Genomic DNA, 25,586 nt, shown 5'->3' on the forward strand with positions numbered 1-25,586 from the left:
GCTTCACTTGGAAATTTCGGATTTTGATACGGTTACTCTAAAATTTGGGTTAGACCCATTTTCCACTCAATTTGACCCCCTAAACAAGAATATGAAGTCGGATTTTCGAAAAACGAAACGGATTTTTTTTATATAGCTAAACAAGTTTCCGGTAACTTTCGAAGCACACATTTAAGAACTTTTTGGGTCATTTCAATGGGGTTGAGTTCGTTTCCTTTCAACTTCAAGGTGAGGCTAAGGAGTGGTGGAGAGCTTACATGGAATGCAGATCTTCTACTGTACCTCCACTTACTTGGACCCAGTTTCATGCTCTGTTCTTAGAGAAATATGTGCCTAGAACCTTGAGGGATCGCAAGAAAGATGAGTTTATGGCTTTAGAGCAAGGTGGTATTTCTGTGGCTTCTTATGAGGCTAAGTTCCATGCTTTATCTAGATATGCTACGCAGTTGGTGACTACTGAGGAAGAGAGAATCCGATTATTTATTAGGGCACTAAATTCTAAGTTGCAAGTATTATTGTTCATATGACTTCGGCAGGGAGAAGCTTTAATGAGGTGACAAACTATGTTAAGAAAGTGGAGGGGGTGAGGCGAGACGGTCAAGCTAAGGTGATGGCAAAAAGGGCCAAGAATTCAAGCAACTTCCAAGGTTCTTATTCTAGAGGTTCAGGGAGGCCATCACTTGTAGCCAAGCCAATTCAGTCCACTATGCCCGCCTCTACAGGTAACTACTCGAGAACTCCATCTAATAATTTTCAGGAGAGCCAGGGAGTCGCGCCTTTGATGGGCGACATACCATATTTTGATCGTACTTGCTACAATTGTGGAGAACCTGAGCATATGAGGAGAGATTATCCCCATCCATGTGTATTAGATGTCGCGCAGCAGCCTTCTAGAGCAATGGTACCCGCGGAGAATGATAGTAATGGTAGAGGACGTCCACAAGGTGGGCGAGGAGGTAATTAGAGAGGTTGTGGAGGTAGAGGAAATGGTAATGAAGATAGGGGTAATGCGCAACCAGGCAGGGAAGTTGCTCGCTATGATGAAAGAGCTCAATGTTATGCTTTTCCGAGTAAGAATGAGGCGGAGGCATCTGACGCGGTGATCACATGTACTATTCTTGTCTGTGATTGGATGACTAATGTGTTATTTGATCCGGGTTCTACTTATTCATACGTATCCATAAGATTTGCCTCTGATTTTGATATGATTTGTGATATTCTTGATTCCCTTATTCGTGTTTCTACCCCGGTTGGAGAGTCAGTCATAGTTACCCCATGTCTATCGTGCTTGCCCTATTTTGTTTATTGGATTTCAGACTTGGGCTGATTTAGTGATTTTGGATATGATTGACTTTGACTTAATCTTAGGCATGACTTGGTTGTCCCCCTATTTTGTTGTGCTTAATTGTAATACTAAGTCTGTAACTCTAGAAATTCTGGGAAGGGAAAAATTAGAGTGGGAAGGGTTGTACAAGCCTAAGCAAGCTAAGATTATATCCTCCATTCGGGCTAGTAAATTAGTGGATCAGGGTTGTTTGGCTTATTTGGCTCATATTAGGGATGTTGAGATTGAGGCTCCATCCATTGAGTTTATTCCTGTGGTGTCCAAATTTAGTAAAGTGTTTCCTAATGATCTGCTTGGTATGCCTCCGAATAGAGATATAGATTTTTGCATTGATTTAGAACATGGTACTCGTCCCATTTCTATCCCTGCATATCGCATGGCTCCGACAGAATTAAGAGAGCTTAAGGCTAAAATGCAAGAGCTTCTTGATAAGGGATTTATTCATCCTAGTGATTCCCCATGGGGTCCTCCAGTTTTGTTTGTTAAGAAAAAGGATGGTAGTATGAGAATGTGTATAGATTATCGACAATTGAATAGGGTCACTATTCGAAACAAGTATCTTTTACCTCGAATAGATGATCTTTTTGACCAATAACAAGGTGAAACAATTTTCTCTAAGATTGATCTAAGATCCGATTACCATCAATTGAAAATTAGGCCGGAATATGTGCCTAAGACGATGTTTAGAACTCGTTATGGGCAGTATTAGTTTTTGGTTATGTCTTTTGATTTGACCAATGCGCCTGCAACTTTCATGAGTTTGATGAATGGGATGTTCAAACCATTCCTTGATTCATTTGTTATAGTATTTATTGATGATATTTTGGTCTATTCAAAAAATGAGGAAGAGCATACCGACCATCTTCGTATTGTTTTGGGTGTTCTTGGGAAACAAATATTGTATGCTAAATTTTCTTAAGTGTGAATTTTGGTCGATTTCGGTAGCATTTTTGGGACATGTAGTCTCAAAGGAAGGGGTAATGGTAGATCCTCAAAAGATTGAGGCGGTTAAGAATTGGGTTTGGCCTAGCTTAGTGACGGAAGTTAGGATTTTTATGGGGCTCGCTAGCTACTATCGTCGATTTGTAAAGAATTTTTCTTCCATTGCTACTCACTTGACTAATTTGACCAAAAAAGAGATATCATTTGAATGGACTGAAAAATGCGAGGAGAGCTTTCAAAAGCTCAAGACTCTCTTGACCACCGCACCTATCCTAGCATTACCGGTGGAAGGTAAAGATTTTATTGTTTATTATGATGCTTCACATTCTGGTTTGGGTGCTTTGTTGATACATGATAAGAATGTTATAACTTATGCCTCACGTCAATTGAAGGTGCATGAGAGGAATTATCCAACACATGATTTGGAATTGGCAGCGGTAGCGTTTGCTCTTAAGATATGGCGGCATTACCTTTATGGTGTTAAGTGTGAGGTATTTACTGATCATCATAATTTGCAGCATGTGTTCACTCAAAAGGATCTGAATTTGAGATAACGAAGGTGGATAGAGTTACTTAAGGATTCTGATGTCACCATTCAATACCATCCGGGCAAGGCTAATGTGGTGGCAAACGCTTTGAGTCGGAAAGTGATGCTTATCGTGACCAATGACACTATCCTACAATATGAGTGTCTACGATCGTCGATAATGTAGTAACCCAACCAAGGGTTGGAGTCGTGTCCTAAGGGAGCGGTTTTGAGAATTGATAGAAAAATAGAATTACATTCTAACTAGTCGTAGCTAAAGATATTAACGAACAAAAACATAGTAAATAAAAGGGGGTGACACGAAAGTGTCAAATATCAAATGGGGGTTGTGTAACAAGTGATAAAACAACAAAATAAACAAGAAAATCAAGTATGGGGAAAGGTTCTTGGGATGTGACTGTAATACAAGTTGAGATAAATTGTTGGGTACATGCTTTCAATAGGAAATTTGCAAGACAATAGTGATAAGGCTAAGCTTTAAATGGAAATAAGTTCCCTCTCGGGCAACTTACCCCGTTTCAAATGTGTTCTTCTCGGACATCCATTTGCCGCATGAAGACTAGCCTACACCTTACTCCACTCACTCTCTGGAGCTTAGTGTTATGATTTGGGACTAGGGCTCACCCTCTCGGGCTGAACCTCATGTTGACCCACTCCTTAGGCCATTAGTCTAGTGGTTTTGGTTTAGCGACCTCCCTCTCGGGCAAGCCGAAAACACATGGGTGGCTTTGTATTTGCAAGTACAAACCCTTTAGATTAAACCACAACCACTAGGTGAAATCACCATTAACACACATCTAACCTATCAACAAATAAGACCCAATAAGAATATCAACCCATATTTGCTAAATCACACCCCAAGAATGGGGTTTTTTAGCCACACATCAAGAAATAAGAAATTATACCTAACATGATAATGAAATCAACTGGGTATAAGAAATTAAACCTTATTATGCAAAGGAAAATGAATAGAGAAGACACACTTCCAACTTGGGGAAAAAGAACTCCTTTCTTCAAGTCTCCACAAAACCCTCTCCAAACTTGAGAGAAAAATATCAGAAAAATACTATAGACTAATAATAATTTTTATTCTAAAATGTTCCACACCAAATGTTCCACTCAAAATTGTTCCACACTAAGACTACAACTCTAACTAATATTTATAGTTTTCACAGATTGTGTTGCGGAGGATCATTCGGTGACATTAGTCGAAATCGCCGATGAACTTGGCGATCTGCCTTTTGGTCAGCACTTCTCCTCAGTGTCTTACCTTTAGCATCCTCGCATTCTGGATCATTGGGCGGTATAGTACTACTTCGCAAAACTGATCGGCGACTCGCCGACTGCTCCTTTCCTCGCCTTTTGATCCACTTCCTTCAAGGCTTCACGTACTGGAATGAAGGGCGGTTCATGTCGTTTTGGCGACTCGCCAAGTTGAACTCGGCAATCCGCAAGATTCCATTTCTTGTTCTTTTCAACCCTATTTGCTCTGTTTTGCGCCTAAGTGTCCATGCTTCCACTAAAACTTCAAATAGCTGAAACTTCAGCATTTTAATCAGGTATTTGATATAAAACAAGCATTCAAGGACACTATTTCCATTAAAATAAAGCCCTAAATGACTCCAATTTTGTGGACTTATCAAAAATCGGTGAGTATAGGTAGTTTAGCTTGCTTGAGTGCAACCAAACTACCTTTGACTAAGGAAATTCAGACCTTAGAGTCTAAGTTCATGCAGTTAGGCATCTTAGAAAGAGGTGGGGTGATAGCTAGTATTGAAATGAGGGCCACATTCATTGATGAGATCAAGGCCAAACAATTTAAGGATGAGAATTTGGAGGAGCTTAGAAAGAAGTCTGCGATTGGTAAGGCACAAGAGACCACTCTTGATGTGGATGGTGTGCTCAATTTTAAAGGGAGAATATGTGTTCCTAGAGTAGATGACTCGATTGAGGAATTGTTGCCAGAGTCTCATGGTTCGCGATATTCTATTCATCCGAGTGTGACCAAGATGTATAGAGATCTGAAGCGAATTTATTGGTGGCCGGGCATGAAGAAAGACATAGCGGAGTTTGTGGAGAAATGTCAAAATTGTCAACAAGTGAAGTATGAACATCAAAGAATGCCAATTTTGGAATGGAAGTGGGAAGAATAGCCATGGATTTTGTGGTTGGTCTTCCCAAGACTTTGGGGAAGTTTGATTCTATTTGGGTAGTGGTTGATAGATTGACTAAATCAGCCCATTTCATTCTGGTAAGAATAGATTATAATGTTGAACAATTGGCTAAAGTTTATGTGAAAGAGATAGTGAGGTTGCATGGGGTCCCCCTCTCTATCATCTCAGACCATGGTACCCAATTCACATCCAAGATTTGGAGGAAATTGCATGATGAATTGGGCACACAACTCACTTTTAGTACAGCCTTCCGTCCACAAACAGATGGGCAGTCAGAGAGGACTATTCAAGTGTTAAGAGACATGTTGAGGGGATGTGTGATTGACTTTGGAGGGCATTGGGATAAGTTCTTACCTTTGTGTGAGTTCTCTTATAATATTAGTTATCACTCCAGCATTGATATGGCACCATTTGATACATTATATAAGAGGGGATGTAGATCACCCATAGGATGGTTTGGGGCTGGAGATGTGAAACCTTTGGGGGTTGATTTGGTGAAGGATGCTCAAGATAAGGTGAGGATTATTCAAGCTAAACTTTTAACAACCCAGAGTAGACAAAAGAAGTGTGCCGATCATAACGTAAGAGACATGACATTTCAAACCGGTGAGAATGTTCTTCTTAAGGTATCACTTATGAAAGGGGTGATGAGATTCGGCAAGAAAGGTAAGCTAAGTCCGCGATACATTGGTCCCTTTGAGGTTCTTGAATGTGTAGGACCGGTAGCGTATAGATTGGCTTTACCTCCTAATCTATCGGGTGTTCATCCGGTATTTCATGTGTCTATGTTGAAGAGATATCATGGTGACAGAGATTATATCATTAAGTGGGACTCAATTTTGTTTGACAAAGACCTCCAATATGAGGAGGAACCGATTGCAATTCTTGATCGTGATGTGTGTAAGTTGAGGACCAAGGAGATTAAGTCTGTGAAGGTTCAATGGAAGCATCGTCCAGTTGAGGAAGCTACTTGGAAAACCGAGAGGGACATGCAAGACAAGTATCCCCAGTTGTTTGTCGATTCAATTACTACTTCACTTCTTCCTTAGCCTATCTTTCCTAAGTTTCTCACTCGGGGAAGAGTGATGGGTAAATTGGTATCTATTTTAACGAACGGGTTCCGTCGTTATAAAAAAGCCAACGGGGAAAACTTTTGAGTCGAAAAACTTTTTCGTAGTATCTTGAAATTTCCCAACCTAGTCCAAATTTAGACAAAATTAGAGTCATTAAGGTGTAGGGAAATCTAGTGACAATGGGGTGAGTTAATTATGATTTTAATTACATGAGTAGTTAGATAACTTGTTAAAGAACCCGTACGACTTTACGGAATTGAATTCGGGTGAGTAGAACTCCCGAAATCGATCTTAGCATAAAGGGTATTTTTTGATCGTCGTTGGTTAGAGGTGTGTTGTGAAATGGGGATTTTGGAATTCTTTAATTAGTTCACTGGTTCCGTGCAAGCAGCCTTAGCAGGATTTGTGTCGCTCTGGCGGGGCCGCTGTGGTGGGCCAAACGCGACTTAAGGTCGTAAATAAACCCCTAAACAACCTCATTCTGCACTTTTCAATTTTTAAATCTAAGGAACGGACCCCAGGCGACTCTTAATAGTTTTCCACCATTTTTAAGGCTAAAGGTAAGCTTTTCACTCCCTGAATTGGTTTTTCGATCCGTAGATGTAATAGAATGGGTAATTATCGATAGGGGAGGGTTTTGATCTAGATTCTATGGTGGAAACAACCCTAATTTGAATACTTGGGATAATGGGTATGAACTAGGGTTCATAAAATTGTTAGTAATTTGGGTAATTAGTTATTGTTTGTTGATTCCCATATTATATTGATTGTTTGTAGACCAAGAACAAGTGGAACTAATCCGGAAAGGGAATGATCAAGTTTCTTAGGGTTTCAAGGTAGGTGATGGTTGTGATTTTATGATTGTGTGATGTATGTAATTTGTTCTTGCTTCATTATGATACATGCATGTATATGAATCTTGCATTGTTGATCACACTTGTTGTAAATGAGATAGATGAATTATGATTGCCATGAAATCATGACTTAAATGTATGATCTTGAAGATATACTTGTGATTGTGATTGAGATTGTGGTGTGTGAATGGATCGGTTGCCATATTCCGACATAACTAACTTGGATCGGATGCCACGTTCTGGCATAAATATGGGATCGGTTGCCACGTTCCGGCATAACATATGGATCATGACCACATTCCGGTATGCTAACCGTTAGGGTTTGGGTTCCATGAGAGGACTAATGATTTGATATAAAATGTGAAATTGTTCGTTGTTCGTAAATGTTGATAGTATTGCTATGTTCGATATATGTGTGTGATTATATTATTATGATGACTTACTTATGTTACACTTAGTGGATAGCCGCGTGATCCTACCAGTACACTGTGGTTGTGTACTGATATTGCACTTGCTATTATTTTTGTTGAGTACAGGGTATCTTCAAGCGGCTACTGACAAACCTCGCTTAGGAGATCAGTGATCGTTTGAATTCAAGGGTGAGTCAATTCTTCCCGGCTGCCATGAGTTCTCTTTCGTCTATGTCCACCATTTTCGGACTTAGACTTATGCTCTAGTTAGTTAATTAGTTCATTAGATTGGGGTTGTATCCCTTCTTGTTTAGACTTGTTGAACTTTAGATGTTTTGGTACGTTGACTTTTAGGTTTTAGGTTATTTCTTCTGCATTGTTTAGTTCATTGTTAGATTTTTGTTGGAGTTTATGGGAACTCCCTATTTCTTTCCTTAGTATTTGACTTGCTTCCGTAACTTAAATGCCTTAGTTTTTAGATTAGTTGCTTGGTTGGGGTTGTAGTAGTGGTTCTCCCACTGGAGTGTTAGTGTGGGTGCCAATCACGATGGTCTGGGTTGTGACAACCAATTCACATATTTCTCAACAAAAAGAAGATAAATATATATATGAGTAAAATTATAAAGAACACAAATATATGAATTAGTAAGGATTCTTACAATTACAAGCTGATAATCATTTTTTTTTACAAATGGTGCATATTAATCTACAGAAAGCAATATGATCACAAATTTGGATGAAAGAAGGTAATATATATAATTTTGTTGGTGCCGCCCTTATTATAAATTAAAATTAAAAGTTATTTTTTGACTCTTCATTATCCACATTTAGTACATGAATAACTTCCTCAAACATCTACTACACAAAACTATCGTGAAGGCAACCACGGGCAGTGGGAGGTGTTGTGGTCTTGATTTAGTTTTAGGGGGGAAAGGGGGTGGAAACCTAGCCACTGGTTAAGGGACCACGGGCACCACTACAGGTCGTGGTGCCCCTCATGGCAGTGAGTTGTCAGTTTTCAATTCAGGGGTTTTTGGGTCTTTTCTAGTTTTAGTTAAATCAAAGTTATGTCATGTTTTCAAAGCCTAGGACCCATATGTAAGTGATTTTAACCCCAAAACTCTCCCATTCAATTCATTATTTCCAAAACCCAAAAAAAAATCAAAGTTCGTCCTCCGCAAAATATTTCTCTCTATAGAAACTTGAAGAAGAAGAAGAAAGGATTCAAGCTAGGTGAAGGTCAAGCCTCAATTCATCCATTGAAGATAAGCATTGGGAATTGAGATGTGATAGTTTTCATCCATGGATTCCTTACATTCATGGAGTTCCCAGATTCCTCAATTTCAAAGTTAGAATTCCCCAAATTGAGTTAGGGTTTTCTTCAATCGTCATGGGTTTTCTTCAATGTTGATTTAAATGATTGAATTATGATATTTTATGATGATTTTCCCATGAACCCACGTAACCCTCATGTTTTAAAGTTATGAATCATATGATGTGGGAATTTTATTGTAAAGGAAGAGTTTTATGAAATTAAGCATGTATTACTAGTTTTACAGAAATTTATGATGAAATCTATACATAACCCATGTTTCTAAGTATTGATGATTGAAAATGGGTTTTGAACTCAAGAGGTAAATTATGGACTCATGCATTTTCTTATGAAATCTATGTAATTATTTTAAGGATGCTTTGAGAGTAAAGTATCAATAATGATGATCATGATGTGTTAATAAAAGGATTTTCTCATGTACACATAAGATTAAGGTGTGAAAGGTTTTCTCACATAATAAGGGTTCTTAAGTTGAAAGACTTTCTCACATAATAAGGATTCTTAGGTTGAAAGGCTTTCTCACCTCATTGAATCAAAAAGTAAGAGCCATCCTAATGAAACTAGCTTGGATTGGTTATCCTACGATATCTTTCCATGTATGATGACTTAGCTTGGATTGATAATATGACGTGTCTTCTATGGATAATAGGGTCATGTAAGAAATGACTATTCGTGGGATTTATACTTAAAACCGAGAGGATATTGATATGGAAGCTCTCACATTAGTAGAGGCTTGGTTTCTAGAAGCATTCTCATTATCTCTTACCTATGTGCGTGATGTTTGTGTAATCAACGATAGATCTTACAATTCGGGTGTCTACGATCGTGCAATAGTATAATAACCCAACCAAGGGTTGGGATCGTCCCAAGGGAGTGATTTTGAGAATTTAGAGAAAAAATAAAATGTCATTCCAACTAGTCGTAGCTAAAGAAGTTAACGAGTAAAAACATAGTAACCTAAGGGGGTGACACGAAAGTGTCAAATATCAAATTGGGGGTTTTAATACAAGTAAGCAAAAATAGTAAAAATAACAAAGAAAATCTAACAATGAGAGGGGGATTCTTAGGATGTGACCGGAATATGGGTTAATCTAAAGTATTGGGTACATGCTTTCGATAGAAAATTTATATAGTAATAGTGACTAGGCTAAGCTTTATGTGGAAACAAGTTCTCTCTCGAGCAACTAACACCGTTTCTAATGGGTTCCTCTCGGACACCCACTTGTCGCATGAAGACTAGCCTACGCCTTACCCCACTCACTATCTCGAGCTGAGTGTTAGGATATGGGACTAGGGCTCACCCTCTCGGGCTGAGCCTCGTGTCGACCCACTCTTTAGGCCATCAATCTAGTGGTCTTTGTTTTTCTACTTCTCTCTCAAGCAAGCCGAAAACACATGAGTGAACTTGTATTTGCAACTACAAATCCATTAGATTCAAGCATAACTACTAGATGAAATCACCATTAAACTACATTTAATCTGCATCTTCCAAGTACACCACTTCAATCACAGAAATTTCATAGCATTATCCAAAATATATGTTCATGCGTTGCTCATTCACCTTGAAGGGAGGACCCTCTTTACCTTCAACTTCAATGACTCCATTTGCGAACACTCGTGTTACTCTGAATGGGCCTGACCACATTGATTTGAGCTTTTCTGGAAAGAGTCTTAGTCGAGAATTGTATAGCAACACCCAATCTCCAATTCGGAACTCCCTCAGGATTTTAGAATCATGCCACTTCTTCATCTTTTTCTTGTAGAGGGCTGAACATTCATATGCCCTAAACCTGAATTTATCCAATTCGTTTAGTTGATCTACTCTTCTTTTTGAAGACTTTACCCAATCTAGATTTAAAGCCTTTAATGCCCATAATGCTTTGTGGTCCATTTCAATCGGTAAGTGACAAGATTCCCCAAAAACTAGCTGATATGGGGACATGCCAATTGATGTCTTGTAGGCAGTGCGATATACCCAAAGAGATCATCTAGCTTTCGACACCAATCAGTCCTATTTGCATTCACAGTCTTAGCCAAGATGCTCTTAATCTCCCAATTCGAAATATCCACTTGGCCATTCGTTTGAGGATGATATGGTGTTGCTACTTTATCTCGCACCCCGTATTTGCTCAATGCGGATGCAAACAACCTGCTGCAAAAATGTGAACCAACATAACTAATAGTAGCTCGAGTGATGCCAAACCTAGCAAAGATGTAGCACTTTAAGAACTAAACAACACTTTTCCCTTCATTTTTGGGTAGTGCCCCAACTTCCACCCATTTAGAAACATAATCTACTGCCACCAGAGTGTACTTTTTACCAAACGAACTCACAAATGGACCAATGAAATCTATTCCCCAATTATCAAATAACTGAACTCCCAGAATAGGCTTAAGAGGCATCTCATACCTTCTAGACACCCCATCTTGTTTTTGACATTATATATATTTCTTAACAAATTCATGAGCATCTTTGTAGAGGGATGACCAGTAGTAACCATTTTGAAGAATTTTAGCGATTGTACACACAACGATATGATGACCACCAACTGGTGAAGCATGACAAGCATAGAGAATTTCATTGAATTCCTCTCCAGGTACACATCACCTAATAATATGATCAACACATTCTTTGAATAAGAATGGATCATCGAACACGAACCACTATTGTTGAAAGATATTCAGTTCCTCCGGCATCAGTCCACACATTACATGGTTAGAAAAATCAGCATACCAAGGAGTTTGCTTCAGAGTGACCATGAATACTTGTTCATTGGTAAATAAGTCATTGATTTCCACCTCCAGCTCTTCATTCTCCTTGCCTTCTAACCTAGATAGATGGTCAACCACCCGATTTTGAAAACCTCTTCTATCTTTGACTTCAAAGACAAATTCTTGCAATAATAACACCCACATTATTAATCTTGGCTTCGTGTCTTTCTTTGCCATTAAATAAGGCAAAGTTGTGTGATCAGTGTGAACAACCACTTTGATGCCTAGCAAGTATGCCCAAAAAATTTCAAATGCATATACCACCGGAAGTAATTCTTGCTCAGTAACTGTGTAGTTACGCTAAGCACCATTAATGGTTTTTCTTGCATTGTAAATGGGATGGAATATCTTGTTGTATTTTTTCACCAACACGACACAAAATGCCGTACCACTTGCATCACATATCACTTCGAAGGGTGCCGACCAATCAGGACTAATGATAACTGAGGAAGAGATCAATTTCTCTTTCAAGCACTTAAAGGCTACCATACATGCATCATCAAAGTTTAATGTCACCTCCTTCTCCAAAAGCTTGCACAAGGGGTGTCCAATTTTTGAAAAGTCTTTGATGAACCTCCGGTAAAAACCAGCATGCCCCAAGAAACTACGAATACATTTTACTAAGATTGGTGGTGGTAGCTTCTCAATTACCTCGATCTTTGCCTTATCAACTTCCAGCCCTTTTTGTGACACTTTGTGACCAAGAACTATACAATCCCTAACCATGAAATGATATTTCTCCCAACTTAGGACCAAATTTGTCTCAACACATCTTTGAAGGACCATACCCAATTGTGCCAAGCATGCTTCAAAAGTATTTCCCACAACTGAGAAGTCATCCATAAAGACCTCCACTGCATCTTCTACCATATCAGCAAAAATAGACAGCATGCAACGTTGAAATGTTGCTGGTGCATTACACAACTCGAATGACATCCTTTTAAAAGAAAAAGTTCCATATGAACAAGTGAAAGTGGTTTTCTCTTGGTCCACGGAGCAATAGAGATTTTATTATATCCGGAATATCTATCCAAAAAGCAATACCATCCTCTCTCCGGAAGTTGATCGGGCATTTGATCCATAAAAGGCATTGGGAAAGTGATCTTTTTCGATCGAAGAATTTAACTTCCAATTGTCCATGCAAACTCTCCATTCGGTTACCAGTTTTATAGAAACAACCTCCCCCTTTTTATTTGGGACTACCGTGATGCCTCCCTTTTTTGGTACACATTGTACCAGACTCACCAACTTGCTATCCGTAATAGGGTAAATCACACCTAAATCCAGCCACTTTATTATGTCCTTTCTCACCACCACTTGCATCAGTTGGTTCAATTGCCTTTGGTGTTCGACATTCAGTTTACACTCACTATCAAGTTGAACTTTGTGAGTGCAAATCCCGGGTTGAATGCCCACTATGTAGAGATAGTCCACCCAATAGCTTTGGTGTATCTTCTCAACACTTCAAGAAGAAACTTTACTTTCCATTCTAGCAAGTCAGCTGCAATAAATACAGGTAAGGTGTTATTTGCCTCCAAGAATGCATATCGAAGATGAGAGGGGAGCACTTTCAACTCAAGCTTTGGTGGTTCCTCCATTGATGGCTTGACGGGAGGATTTTCTCAAATTTTTAGATCAATATCAAGCATTAGTGGATTTCTTGAAAATTACCCTAATCATGAAAGGGCAGCTACCACCTCATCGAAACCTTGGACTTTGGTTTCATCATAGTTTTCAAGCAGTTCACTCATACACATCAAATGGCCAACATTAGCCACTACTTCATCAATTACATCAATTGTCGAAACAAAGATAATAGCGGTTGGGTGCTTCATTGACTTACACACATTAAAGATGACTGCCATTTCGTTCATTCAGAACTTCAATTCCCCACTTTCAACATCCACTAGCGCTTTCTCGGTTGCTAAAAATTGTCGTCCAAAAACAATGAGAATTTTAGGATCAATCTCACATTAAGGGATGAAGAAATCAGCAAGAAAGATGAATTAGTTAACCTTTACCAATATATCATAAAATATCCCCATGGGGTGCTTGATCGAGCAGTCCGCCATCAGAAGCTTCATTTGTGGTTGATTTCAGTTCACCCAACCCAAGTTGTTTATAGATTAAATATGGAATTAGATTTATACTTGCCCCCAAATTACATAGGGCTTTTGCAAATTGAAGCATACCAATAGTGCAAGGGATGGTAAATGCTCCCAGATCTTCTTTATCTTTAATCATCTCACTAGTCATAATTGCACTACAACTATGAGAGACTTCAATTGTCTCGAAGTCCATGTTCCTTTTCTTTGTGACTAACTCATTCATGAACTTGACATAACCCGACATCTCCTACAATACTTCAACTAATGGTAGATTTGTAAAGAGTGTAGTGAAAACTGATAATAACTTCTTCAACTTCTCATCCTCATTTTTCTTCTTGAGATATTGGGAAAATGGAGGGGTTACTTTTGGATGAGGTTGAACCAATTTTGGGATTGGGTGGCTCTTTCCTTTGTCTTTTTGTACCTCCTTAGCAAGGCTTTGTTGGATAGGAATCTCTTCTTCATCAATATATTATTCTTCTTCATGAATTTGTGCCTCATCATTAACATTCATATCACCAACCAATACCTTTCCACTTCGAGTAACCACAGGAAGATTTTTGCCATCATCATCCCTCAAAGTTGTTGTGTATATGGCCTCGCCTTTCCCCACTACTTTGGGTTCCAATTGTGCTTAATGTTGACTCAACTGATACTCAAGTTGCTTGATTGTATCAGCATGCAAATTCACTATATTGTTTAATGACGAGAAATTGTCTTTCATCCCTTTTGGCAAATCATCCAAACCCTCAACATTGTCATGGATGCAAGACAACAAATCATGCACTCGTGGACAAATTTAACTACCCTTTTATTTTGGGCTTTCACTCAATTTTGTGTGGTCCTCTTCATGATTATCTCCTCTTCTCCAATGATCACTTTGTTCGGCCCATTATTGATAGTATAGTCTCTTCTCTTATTCTTTGTGAGAGTTCAAACCTTGATTCTCCCCCGACTTTGAGTAGCACGAGTGAGAACCATCCTCAACTGTAAACACTCCACTTGCTTCTTTGGGTTTTCCCATATTTTCTAGAATTTACTTTTGTAGTAGCTCCATTTAGGATAACATTTTGCTGATGTTCTCATCCCTTTCTTATTCTTTATCAAGTTGTTCTTGCGTCATCCTAAAAAAAGGAGTAACTTGCTCTTAATGAGTGTACCATGCTTGATTTATTTTTGGCATGTCATCAAGAAGAGACGAAACTACCTCAAATGATTGCAACATTATTCCTCCTCGAACAAATTTATCAGCTACTTCTTCATTTACCGAGTCAAGACTTCTATAGAAGTAGTGTAGCAGCACGTTCTTTGGATGTTCATGAGTCAGGCATTAAAGTAATGGCTTCTTTAACTTCAGCCACGTTTCGTGGATTGGTTCACCTTCCAATCACTTGAAACCTTGAATGTTGTCTTTGAGTATCATCATCCTCGGGGGGGGGGGGGGATAATCTCACATTGTGCGTCATGGTAAGCTCATCCTAAGATGTAATGGAATTCTTTGGTAACTCAGCTAGACATTTGCTAGCTTCACGTGTTAGAGATAATAGGAACAACCTAAGAAGGACTGATTCTTGTGACACGATCTTGAATGAGAACAGACCACAAACATCCATGAAATTCCGCGTATGCTCATGTGGGTCTTTGTGAGCCAATCCTCCATAATGTCCTTTCATTTGGAGGAGATGGAGTGTTGTCCTAGTAACATAGAATATAGCATTCCCTTTGGTTGACGGTTGACATATTGCACCAATTCCACCCAATTGGGTTACGTCATTTTGACTATTAAGATCGTCAATATCGCCTTGGTGGCCAACTTGGCTACCGTTACTTCGTGCCTCACTTATTTCTTATTCTGTTCAACAAAACCAACATAAACAAAAAAACAAATTAAATCCATTCAACTACAACCAACAAAATCACAAATTAAACTTCGATAAGAAAATTCTAAACAACACCACTCCCCGGCAGCGGCGCCATATTTATTAACAGATCAACTACACCTCATCTGATACTAGGTGTAGACGATCGTTAAGCAGTATAAACCCAACAAAAGAGTTGGGGTCGATCCCACAAGGAGCAGTTCGATTTCAAATTCAATTATTAAGTCACAACAATTATTTTGAAAGCTGAAGGAATAGAGATTATCAGAAACTTTTAATAAAATTAGTAGGGTGACATCAATGTCAGGTAATGGGGTTTTGTAAGAGAAAGCAACCACAACAATTAACTACGAGTAATAAAATAAGTCAAAGATACTTGGGGGATTGACCAACCAATTGCTAAACTTAACTCAATGGGTGTTAATTGATAACCAAAAGTACTAACTCTTCATGGGTAAGATAAAATTTATATGAGATAATTTTCTCTTGAACAACTACCTCATTTCAATTGAGTTCTCTCAAATGTTAATGTGCTAAATATGGAAACCAGACCACAACCTTACTACATCCACTCTCTCGAGCTGAATCCACCACCACCCAATGACTACGAGAGCAAACTTATCACCTTGGTTTTACACTTCTTTCTCAAGCAAGCATAAAACGCTAAATAGTACTCAATAAAACAATCAACAGATAAATCTAACCACAACAATAAATCAGACGCACTTCGAATTAGCATTACAATTGATAATAACTAACACCCATTTAGCCAAATTCAGCCATTAGTGACATTGTTAAACCCCCAAGAATCGAGCTTTAGCTAATCATCATAAAATAAGAAAATTCAGTACCTAATACATGCTCCATTGCTGGGTATTGAATTTCCAAATCTTAAGATGAATAAAATATTTGTATATTACAATACCCACTTGAAATGTTTTACAAAAATTCCTTCAAATCAACTAGGAATAGTGTTTTTGTTCTCTCTCTTTCGTTCCACAAATGTTGATTGCCCTCTCTCTCTTCAAAAATTCAATTTATATTGATATGAGATTCCACTTTTTGGGGTTGATCGGCGAGGAAAATTAGGCTTTGCCAACAAGTCGGCGATTCACCAATCGCCCTTGTTCATCGCCTTCTTGCTTTATGTTTTCATCATACATGCACTGTAACTTTAGGCTATCTATATCAGGATCGCTGATCACTTCCGTGCTGCGCCCTTTGTTTCTTTGGATCACCAATTAGGTTGCATATTTACTGCTCATTTAGTACTTTCGGCGCTACAATCTCTCTTCACCGATCAATTCAGCGACTCACCGATATGGGACATAGTTCGCCCTAATTTCTCTCATTTCAGACATGGTGTACTATAACAATAAGCGGGCTAGGAGCCACTCAGCGAATCGCCAAGTGGTTTTGGTGATCATCAGGATCACTTTTCTACATCTCTTCAGCTTAATGATTCATTTATTCTCGTTCTTGTCCTTGCTTTGCTCCTTAGCCTATAATTCTAAAAATCAAGGTCTTAACATTAGTTTATAGCATAGATTAGGCATTTGAGGACATTAAAAACTATCAAACTAAGCTCCAAATGAGTCCAAATCTCATACTCATCACCTCTCGAGGTTCTATAATCCATGTTATGCCTAGGGTATACTTTGGATCGTGACAAACGTTGTATTCAGAGCGCAACATTTAGGAAAGTCCAAGAATGTCTCACAAGCCATGTCAAGTAGAGTCTTGTTCATCAGTGTGAAACGTGCCATATTTATTAATAAGAGGCTACAAGATATTTATGAAACTCCACTTTTTCATTAGTCTAAAGCCATGCAATATTGTGTAACTGTATATGTCTCTGTCTTAATCATTATCCGACGCTTTCAAAGATATGGCTCGCGAAGAGCATATGTTAGAAAGAATGCGGGTGAGAATGTGGAACAAGAAGCTCCCCAAGCTCCTCTAGTCCCGAACGACCCATTTGCTCAACAAGTGACTAATTCAGAATTGCAAGTTTCTTTTCAAGTATTGGCTCAAGCTATGAAGACTCAAGTCAATAGGGAGATTGTGGTCGATATGAACCCAAATGTGGGTACGGCCATAACTAGAGTTAAGGACTTCATTTGCATGAATCTAATGGAGTTTCATGGTTCCAAGGTTGAGAAAGACCCTCAAGCGTTCTTTGATGAGGTGTATACGATTTTGATGATCATCGTTGTGATTCCCGTGGAAAAGGTGGAATCGGACTCTTATCAACTTAAGGGTGTTGCTCAAGTTTCGTTTGATCAATGGAAGGAAGAGAGGGTGATAGATTGGGTTCTTCCTGATTGGGAAGAGTTTAAGGATGCTTGCCTTGATAGGTTTCTGCTCTTCAGATGAGGGACACAAAAGGTACTTGAATTAATTAACTTTCGCCAAAGGAATATGAGTGTTAAAAAATATTCTTTGAAATTCATATGATTCTCCAAATATACTTCTTCTACAGTTTCCGAATCTTGGGAGAGTATAAGTAAGTTTATTTTTCAGTCTGTCAGAAATTATGGTTAAGAAATTTTGTACCTATCACGGCCCAAGGTAGTTTCTTAGTGTAACATGGTGTATAGGAACCCAAGAGGCCCTACACACACAAGGCACTTAGCATAAAGAGTGATCGGTATGTAACCTTGCACTACAAGAAAGTATGGAATTAGCAACAACTTTTCGGCAACAACTATATTTTTGTTGGCTTATATTAATAAATGGCAACAACTTGATTTAATTGTTTGTATATCTTTTAATTTTTAACCACAATATTTTTATTGTTGCCAAACATTCAACTATTGTTGCTATATTATATTATTAATATTAATTAATATAAAAAATTTCAAATAGAATAAAATTGCTAACAACGTTTTGGCAACAACTATGATATTGTTGCCGAACTTTAATAAATGGCAACAATTTAATTAATTTGTTGTTATATTAGAAAATAAATGGTAACAATAATTTTGTATTGTTGCTAATATACTTAAATTAACAACAACTTATGCGCCAGTTATATATGGCCTAATTTTTTTTTTTTAAGATTTCCGCCAAAGAAATAGCGGTCTTTTTGTTCTGCCAAAAAATTGTAGAAGTTCCCAATTTTTATTGTTCTTTCCCACGATTTTCTTGAGCCACTTTATAGTTTTGTCCAAAATTAAACCTAGATTTTCTATCTCATTATTTCAGTGAGAAGCAGGTTGTTCTTGAAGTCTATCTTTGGTGAGTTTTCTTTATGATTTAGTCTCTTTCCAAAATGATTGATGAATTCTTGAGGATGATTTAGTCTCTTTGATTATTTTGTTCTTGTTTTTTATTTCAGAATGCTTCATAAACTTTGTTAAATTTCAATTTCATGGAGAAAATACTTGATAGACATTACTAAAGGCAGCGACCTTTTCAATTCCAGATATGGGTCAAGGTTCTATGTTTGATTTGTGCAATTTGGGGTTCTTTAAAGTTTTGGGAAAGTAAAATTATAAATTTTTATGAAGAAGCTTATTTTCTTGACATTAAGAAGTAGCTTTTTGATGTGTGGCTAGCTGTAATCGAGTTCAACTTGGATTGAAAGGGGCCCTACATATGTGATTTCTGGTGAGATCTTTATTGCTCGACCATATGAGCAGTAAGAATCATAGTATTTGGATCTTTTTTTCTAGTGATTAGTTTTTCCTTCTTTACGTAATTTGTTGATTTAGTGTTGAAAGTTGAGTTTGACATGGTGATCTTGATTGTAAGGTTTACACACCATTGATGGTTCAGAGTAAAGGGTTCTGTTTAGGATACATTGTGTTGCCACTATGTGCATAGTTCTCTAAATAGCGTTTGAAAGCCTGTTCCTTGTACTAACATTGCATCTCTGCTTCTAACATCTCATTAGTTTTAACGTATGGTCTCTCAAGAGGGCAATGTCATTTTCTTGTTGCAGGTGACAACATCTGCTTGGTTGAATAATCTAAGAATCTGACTGAGCATTCTAGGATTCTTAGTATTGTTTGTTGTTCTGCATCAATCCTAAGGTCTAGTCTTCCATCTATTGCAATTACTAAAGCTAAAGTTGCAGGTGTTGGTGCAATATTGCAGCCTTTTTCCAGTGGTACACATGTGTGATAATTGTTTACTATGTTATTTCAATTCTCCCTTTTATTGTGAAGTAATCTATCTGTAATACAATTTGATTATGAGTGAACTTGTCTGATGATTTAGTTGACCAGCTTGTTTTCGTTGGTGCATATAATTTATTATATTCACACCTAAGACGTGACATATAACTTGTCTGCATAATTGTCTTTAGCATACTGCCTTCCATGTTATTTTGTGCTATATGGTAAAAGTACGTGTGATATGTCTTAAGTCTTCAGAATTGCAACATACCATCCAATATGGATAGATGGATCTGAATTTCCTATAATTCCTATAATTGGACCACTCTTTTAACCTTGAACAGTGCTAATAATCTATGGTGTTATTCTTCTTTCATAAATCATTTTTTAAAGTTGCTTATATTGATTTAAAAAGTATCACGTGTAATTTTATTTTCAAAATGTTTACCTATATTAATGTTATCATTTTTTATACTTTTTTGTGTAAGAGGTTGTATATGAATTGTTTAAAGAGATGTAAAAGTAGACAAGAATTTTTGGTCTTAATATCACCTTTTTGTTTTTATAGTAACTTTTTAAATATGAAATCTTTTCATAACATTTTTTTTATATAATTCTATATTTATTTGATTGAAATTCCATGTAGGTAGGTATATAATGGATAAAAGTTGGACACATAATGGGAATAGAGCGTTACCGCAATACTTAAATGGTGTGGACCAATTTTTGAACTTTGCATTTTCCAATCCTGAAGTTGGTGTAAGAATCCAATGTCCGTGCATAAAATGTAATAATGTGCTTTGGAAAACGCAAGACGAAGTGAAGACAGATTTATGTAGGTGGGGAATGAATCAAACTTATAAAAAATGGATTCATCATGGTGAGCTAGATTTATCTTCAGATGATGAAACAAATATTAATGAAGATTCAAATTTAAAAAATGATGATGCTCCGATTTTTGAAATATTACATGATATATATCATGGTGTTTCCAATAATAGTCAGGACTTTGTTGATACAACTGAACTAGGACACGAAGAGCCTAATATAGAAGCTAAGAAATTCTATAGGTTAATGAAGGATGCAAAAATTCGATTGTACCCAAATTGTGAAAAGTTTTCCAAACTCTCTTTTATAGTCCGTCTTTTTCAAATGAAGTGTATGCATGGATGGAGTAATACTTCATTTGAATCTTTGTTGAAATTACTGAGTGATGCTTTACCTAAAGAAAATGTGTTACCAAATTCTCTGTATGAAGTTCAAAAGATAATAAAAGATTGGGTTTAGATTATGTGAAGATAGATGCATGTGTTAATAGTTGCATCTTATATAGAAAGGAATATGCGGATCTTGAACAATGTCCTAAATGTGGTGAAAAAAGATGGACAATGAGAAAAGAAAAAGATGCCAACAATGAGGTTGCTTCAGATAATTTGAATAAGAAAAAGAAAGGAATTCCTAAAAATATTCTTAGATACTTTCCTTTAATACCTAGATTACAACGTTTGTTTATGACAAAAGGAACTGCAAAAGAGATGAGGTGGCATAAGGATAATCGAGTTGATGATGGTGTGTTACGACATCCAGCTGACTCATTGGCATGGAAAAGTTTTGATGAAAAACATCCAAATTTTGCTTCGGATCCTCGTAGTGTAAGACTTGGACTTGCTTCAGATGGTTTTAATCCTTTTGGTTCAATGAGTAATTCATATAGCATGTGGCCAGTTATCTTGATTCCATATAATCTTCCCCCATGGGTATGCATGAAACAATCAAATCTTTTATTGTCTTTGCTTATTCCTGGACCAAAAGGTCCTGGTATGAATATTGATGTGTATCTCCAACCTCTGATTGATGATTTGAAAACCTTATGGGGGGATGGCATTGAGACTTATGATGCTTTTATGAAACACAATTCTCAATTATGTGCTTCTTTGTTGTGGACAATCAATGATTATCCTGCTTATGATATTTTATCTGGTTGGAGCACTAAAGGTAAACTAGCTTGTCCAGTTTTTCATGTGCATACTTGTTCCATTTACTTGAAACATGGTCGAAAGCAGTGCTATATGGGTCATCATAGGTTCTTGGAGCTAAATCATCCTTATCGTCGGAATAAAAGTTCTTTTGATAATACAAAGGAAGAAAGACTTGCACCACAAGCTTTGAGTGGTGAAGATGTTCTTGTGCAACTTAATACCTCTTCACAAAGGTCAGCCGATGACAACACAAGAAAAAGAAAATGAGATACTAAAAGGTGTGACAATTGGAAAAAGAAAAGTATATTCTTTGAACTTCCATATTGGAAGACTTTATTGTTGAGACATAATTTGGATGTTATGCATATTGAAAAGAATATTAGTGAAAGTGTGCTAGGAATGTTGTTGGATATTGAAGGAAAAACAAAGGACACAGTGAAATCTCGATTGGACTTACAAGAAATGAAAATTAAAAAGTCCCTCCATCCCATAAAAGTGGAGATAAATACAAACTTCCTCCAGCAAGTTATACAATGTCCAAAGCTGAAAGGATTCAATTTTGTCAGCTCATTAAAGAAGTCAATTTTTGGGCTTAAAAGTCATGATCATCGTGTTCTTTTTCAGCGCATTGTACCACTTATCATCAAAGAAATTTTGCCAAAAGATGCACACGACCCGTTAATTGAATTTTCATTATTCTTTAATGATTTGTGCGCTAAAGAGTTATCTATGGAGAAGTTAGATCAGCTAGATAAAAGCATAAGAATTACATTATGTAAATTAGAACGTGTGTTCTTGCCGACGTTCTTTGATGTTATGGTACATTTGGCAATTCATTTGGCAAATGAGGCGAAGTTGGGTGGTCCTGTTCAATTTCGATGCATGTATTACATTGAAAGGTTGGCTTCTTACTTTCCTAAACCATTTTTTTAATTGAAATTTGTTAAAATATTAATATAATTTACTTCATAGATTTTTGCGAACCTTGAAAGGTTATGTACGCAACAAATTCCGTGTAAAAGGATCAATTGCTGAGGGCCATATTGCAGGGGAGTGCGTGACATTGTTCTGTAGATATTTGATTGATATGGAAACAAAGGAAAATCGTCCGGATAGAAATTTTAATTCTTCTATCATAGATCAAAATGCCTTGTCTATATGTAATTGTCATGGTAAACCACTAGCAGAGGGTTCTTGGGCAAATTTGAGTACTTTTGAAATTAACCAAGCTCATTTTTACATTCTCCAAAATTGTGAGATAGTCAGACCTTGGATTGAGTAAGTTATGTTTTACCTTTACATCGTTTTCTTATGAATAATTAACAATTGTGTTTGAATTTTTTCCACCACAATTTCACACCCTGTAGGGAACATTTAGAAACTTTAACAAAGGAGAATAATAGAAATGTAGTGAAGAGACACAAGGAGGAATTTCCTTTATGGTTTGAGAAAAAGGTAAAATCTATCATTTGATGGTTCATAAATATATTTTTGAAAATAACATTAATATGTTTTGTTTTGTAACTAAAATAACACAAGTGGTACAATTAAAGGAGAATGGTGATAACCGAATTACTGATGAATTACTAATTTTGGCAAGACCTCCCGATCCTAGAGTTTTTTGTCATAGCGGATATATCTTAAATGATTTTCGATTTCGAACAATGGAATCTGAGTTAGGTTTGAAAACTCAAAATAGTGGTGTGATTGTGAAGAGTGATGAGCATACATGAAATGTTGATTATTTTGGAAAGATTAGAAGAATTTTAGAGATTCAATATGTGAAAAATAAATCAGTTATATTATTTCAATGTGACTGGTTTGAAGTTCCACCTCATGGTCGTAGTTAAAGTCAAGGTTACAAAAAAGATGAATATGGATTCATATGTATAGATATAACACGACTCCATTACCTAAGTGATCCATTCATTCTAGCCTCACAAGCTCAATCAGTCTATTATGTTAAACAAGGTCAAAGTGAGAAATGGCATGCAGTGATAAGGGTTAGACCACGAAATTTATATGATTTTCCTGAACAACAAATAGATGAAATGGAACCGTATCAGCTGATTGACTTGGTTGAAAGAGGAGAAGCAAATCCACATGTAGAATTGGAGAATGAGAACATCATAATACAAAGAGAAGATATTGATGGAGTGAGTGTTGAAGCACCTTCTCACAATAGCGAGGAAGAAGAAGAATTAGTAGTTGTAGATGAGTCTGATCATGAAAATGTGGTTGACTTCAATGATTCTGCAACAGATGAAGATACTAGTGAATATGATGATGTTGAGGATGATGATTGGTCGTGATTTTCAACTCGTCATAAAGATAAATTTTCTTTTCTGAATAGCTTTAGCCCTAGAAGTTTTGTTTTTCATCATTTTGTAGAAAGGATTAATTTCTTTTTCTACTTTTCCTTTTGTTTCTTTATCTTTTTGCTTAGAAGATTTATTTGTTTCTCTTAATTTTTTAGCATCATTTCATTGTTATTATCTCGACTTCGCTTGTATTTATTAATTTCTAGTTCCTCCTTTCATGGTTTTTACATTTAACTAGTCTTCGTTTATATAATATTATAATATGTTGCAGTCAATCATGACGACAAATGTGCATATATCTAGTGATAGTGAAACAACTGATGTAACCATAATTCCATCTCCAGGTTAGTTGATACTTTCATTAAATTGTATCTCTTCAAATTCTTTAGATTATATATATATGTTTGATTTATATACATTTAAATATTGTTATGTATTGTTAAAGAAAAGAAGAGAAAGGGAAGAGGAAAGACGACAGGGCTTTCAACCCAAAAGAAACGGAAGGAAAATGACAATGGAAAATTGAAGGTGATTATTCCACCAGATCGAACAGTAGTGGTAGGTCCTGGAGCTAAAGATTTCGTTACCGAGCTCTCAGTGAAAGTTCTTCATAATGCTAGACATGATGTCAAGAATTGGAAAGGAGTTCCTGATCTAGCAAAAAAATAGGATTGTTGCTTATATGCTGGTAATTTACTTTGCTCTCTATATTTTTCTGTTTGTTGTTGAAATGATAAATGATTAGTAGTGGTATTTCTGGTTGTCTGTTTCATCTGTATGATCCCATTTCATGTCTAAGATAGGTCATCTAAATGATATCTCTATATGGCATCATCTCAGAAAAGAAGTTTAGCTACTTGGCCTCCTTATGGATTGTAATCTGCAGTAGTTGAATCTACTTGAAATTGATCAGTATGGTGTTTATGGTTGTCTAGCTGTCATTCTCTTTTGTTTCTGTTGTTAAAATGGTAAATGTTTTAACCCTCATCGCAGCTTAAGCTTATTGAGGATATGAACTTAGATGTAGGCATTTGAAAGATTGATGAAACTATCATAGCATCCACTTCTTCACACATAGTTTAACTTGTCTGGTAACCTCTTAATTGTTGAACCTCTCCAAACATTCTGTTTCCAAAAAAATGTAAAATACCTTCGTAATAGTCATTGGATTATATGAGTTTGGAGCAAATGTAAATCTAGAAAATTTTATGGAATGTTGTTTGGAGGAATATCTTATTTTATTTGTTCTCTTTGGCTTTTGTTTGTTAGAGATTAAGTTAACAAAAAGCTGAAATTGCTACGAGGGAGAAAAGAAAATAGATATTCTAGGTATCTTAAGTTCTTGCAGGAAGAAGGTGCAAGTAGTCTTGCTGAACAATATATATAACTAAACAAAGCATATTGAGCAATGATATAAGATGATCATGATTATATACTGAACATACTTAATATGAACTAAACTGAATGCAATTACCAAGTACATAACATGTTGAAGCTGAATACTGAAATGTAACAGCAAACCTGATCGAATGCAGTAGAGTCTTACTGCGCGAGCTACTTATAGCCGACAAAAATCCAGGTGAGCTAAAAGTAGAGTCATATGTATATGCTTCATCGAGATGACCCAATATACGTTTCCAGGGGTAAAGAGGCATGACTGTCTTGATCACCAAATATAATGGCCACAAAGGGTACGTATAATTCTATGGGGGCACCTAGTTATGGGA

Source organism: Solanum verrucosum, unplaced genomic scaffold (genome assembly GCF_900185275.1).
Source record: "Solanum verrucosum unplaced genomic scaffold, falcon-dt-bn FXZP01000258.1, whole genome shotgun sequence".
In the NCBI taxonomy this organism is placed as follows: Eukaryota; Viridiplantae; Streptophyta; class Magnoliopsida; order Solanales; family Solanaceae; genus Solanum; species Solanum verrucosum.